Raw genomic sequence first — 3,815 nt, 5'->3', positions numbered from 1 at the left:
AAACAGCGTTTCAGCGCAGAACAAAGTTGGTTCAGGCAATGCAAGCTGAATCTCTGTCCCACTTTAAATTTACACTCTGTGCATACATAAAAGCTATTTTGCAACACAGAGAAACATATCTGAAGGTGTTAGAAGTGTTTTGCATGATTTTTGAAGTTAGACCCTGAAATGTCAGAAAACAGCGTTTCAGCGCAGAACAAAGTTGGTTCAGGCAATGCAGGCTGAATCTCTGTCCCACTTTAAATTTACACTCTGTGCATACATAAAAGCTATTTTGCAACACAGAGAAACATATCTGAAGGTGTTAGAAGTGTTTTGCATGATTTTTGAAGTTAGACCCTGAAATGTCAGAAAACAGCGTTTCAGCGCAGAACAAAGTTGGTTCAGGCAATGCAAGCTGAATCTCTGTCCCACTTTAAATTCACACTCTGTGCATACATAAAAGCTATTTTGCAACACAGAGAAACATATCTGAAGGTGTTAGAAGTGTTTTGCATGATTTTTGAAGTTAGACCCTGAAATGTCAGAAAACAGCGTTTCAGCGCAGAACAAAGTTGGTTCAGGCAATGCAAGCTGAATCTCTGTCCCACTTTAAATTTACACTCTGTGCATACATAAAAGCTATTTTGCAACACAGAGAAACATATCTGAAGGTGTTAGAAGTGTTTTACATGATTTTTGAAGTTAGACCCTGAAATGTCAGAAAACAGCGTTTCAGCGCAGAACAAAGTTGGTTCAGGCAATGCAAGCTGAATCTCTGTCCCACTTTAAATTTACACTCTGTGCATGAATAAAACCTATTTTGCAACACAGAGAAACATATCTGAAGGTGTTAGAAGTGTTTTGCATGATTTTTGAAGTTAGACCCTGAAATGTCAGAAAACAGCGTTTCAGCGCAGAACAAAGTTGGTTCAGGCAATGCAAGCTGAATCTCTGTCCCACTTTAAATTTACACTCTGTGCATGAATAAAACCTATTTTGCAACACAGAGAAACATATCTGAAGGTGTTAGAAGTGTTTTGCATGATTTTTGAAGTTAGACCCTGAAATGTCAGAAAACAGCGTTTCAGCGCAGAACAAAGTTGGTTCAGGCAATGCAAGCTGAATCTCTGTTCCACTTTAAATTTACACTCTGTGCATGAATAAAAGCTATTTTGCAACACAGATAAACATATCTGAAGGTGTTAGAAGTGTTTTGCATGATTTTTGAAGTTAGACCCTGAAATGTCAGAAAACAGCGTTTCAGCGCAGAACAAAGTTGGTTCAGGCAATGCAAGCTGAATCTCTGTCCCACTTTAAATTTACACTCTGTGCATGAATAAAACCTATTTTGCAACACAGAGAAACATATCTGAAGGTGTTAGAAGTGTTTTGCATGATTTTTGAAGTTAGACCCTGAAATGTCAGAAAACAGCGTTTCAGCGCAGAACAAAGTTGGTTCAGGCAATGCAAGCTGAATCTCTGTCCCACTTTAAATTTACACTCTGTGCATAAATAAAAGCTATTTTGCAACACAGAGAAACATATCTGAAGGTGTTAGAAGTATTTTGCATGATTTTTGAAGTTAGACCCTGAAATGTCAGAAAACAGCGTTTCAACGCAGAACAAAGTTGGTTCAGGCAATGCAAGCTGAATCTCTGTCCCACTTTAAATTTACACTCTGTGCATAAATAAAAGCTATTTTGCAACACAGAGAAACATATCTGAAGGTGTTAGAAGTGTTTTGCATGATTTTTGAAGTTAGACCCTGAAATGTCAGAAAACAGCGTTTCAACGCAGAACAAAGTTGGTTCAGGCAATGCAAGCTGAATCTCTGTCCCACTTTAAATTTACACTCTGTGCATGAATAAAAGCTATTTTGCAACACAGAGAAACATATCTGAAGGTGTTAGAAGTGTTTTGCATGATTTTTGAAGTTAGACCCTGAAATGTCAGAAAACAGCGTTTCAACGCAGAACAAAGTTGGTTCAGGCAATGCAAGCTGAATCTCTGTCCCACTTTAAATGTACACTCTGTGCATGAATAAAAGCTATTTTGCAACACAGAGAAACATATCTGAAGGTGTTAGAAGTGTTTTGCATGATTTTTGAAGTTAGACCCTGAAATGTCAGAAAACAGCGTTTCAGCGCAGAACAAAGTTGGTTCAGGCAATGCAAGCTGAATCTCTGTCCCACTTTAAATTTACACTCTGTGCATACATAAAAGCTATTTTGCAACACAGAGAAACATATCTGAAGGTGTTAGAAGTGTTTTGCATGATTTTTGAAGTTAGACCCTGAAATGTCAGAAAACAGCGTTTCAGCGCAGAACAAAGTTGGTTCAGGCAATGCAAGCTGAATCTCTGTCCCACTTTAAATTTACACTCTGTGCATGAATAAAACCTATTTTGCAACACAGAGAAACATATCTGAAGGTGTTAGAAGTGTTTTGCATGATTTTTGAAGTTAGACCCTGAAATGTCAGAAAACAGCGTTTCAGCGCAGAACAAAGTTGGTTCAGGCAATGCAAGCTGAATCTCTGTCCCACTTTAAATTTACACTCTGTGCATAAATAAAAGCTATTTTGCAACACAGAGAAACATATCTGAAGGTGTTAGAAGTGTTTTGCATGATTTTTGAAGTTAGACCCTGAAATGTCAGAAAACAGCGTTTCAGCGCAGAACAAAGTTGGTTCAGGCAATGCAAGCTGAATCTCTGTCCCACTTTAAATTTACACTCTGTGCATACATAAAAGCTATTTTGCAACACAGAGAAACATATCTGAAGGTGTTAGAAGTGTTTTGCATGATTTTTGAAGTTAGACCCTGAAATGTCAGAAAACAGCGTTTCAGCGCAGAACAAAGTTGGTTCAGGCAATGCAAGCTGAATCTCTGTTCCACTTTAAATTTACACTCTGTACATGAATAAAAGCTATTTTGCAACACAGATAAACATATCTGAAGGTGTTAGAAGTGTTTTGCATGATTTTTGAAGTTAGACACTGAAATGTCAGAAAACAGCGTTTCAGCGCAGAACAAAGTTGGTTCAGGCAATGCAAGCTGAATCTCTGTACCACTTTAAATTTACACTCTGTGCATAAATAAAAGCTATTTTGCAACACAGAGAAACATATCTGAAGGTGTTAGAAGTGTTTTGCATGATTTTTGAAGTTAGACCCTGAAATGTCAGAAAACAGCGTTTCAACGCAGAACAAAGTTGGTTCAGGCAATGCAAGCTGAATCTCTGTCCCACTTTAAATTTACACTCTCTGCATGAATAAAAGCTATTTTGCAACACAGAGAAACATATCTGAAGGTGTTAGAAGTGTTTTGCATGATTTTTGAAGTTAGACCCTGAAATGTCAGAAAACAGCGTTTCAGCGCAGAACAAATTTGGTTCAGGCAATGCAAGCTGAATCTCTGTCCCACTTTAAATTTACACTCTGTGCATGAATAAAAGCTATTTTGCAACACAGAGAAACATATCTGAAGGTGTTAGAAGTGTTTTGCATGATTTTTGAAGTTAGACCCTGAAATGTCAGAAAACAGCGTTTCAGCGCAGAACAAAGTTGGTTCAGGCAATGCAAGCTGAATCTCTGTCCCACTTTAAATTTACACTCTGTGCATACATAAAAGCTATTTTGCAACACAGAGAAACATATCTGAAGGTGTTAGAAGTGTTTTGCATGATTTTTGAAGTTAGACCCTGAAATGTCAGAAAACAGCGTTTCAGCGCAGAACAAAGTTGGTTCAGGCAATGCAGGCTGAATCTCTGTCCCACTTTAAATTTACACTCTGTGCATACATAAAAGCTATTTTGCAACACAGAGAAACATAT

Source organism: Garra rufa, unplaced genomic scaffold (genome assembly GCF_049309525.1).
Source record: "Garra rufa unplaced genomic scaffold, GarRuf1.0 hap1_unplaced_001, whole genome shotgun sequence".
Taxonomy (NCBI): Eukaryota; Metazoa; Chordata; class Actinopteri; order Cypriniformes; family Cyprinidae; genus Garra; species Garra rufa.
Note: the sequence above shows the minus strand (reverse complement) of the source record.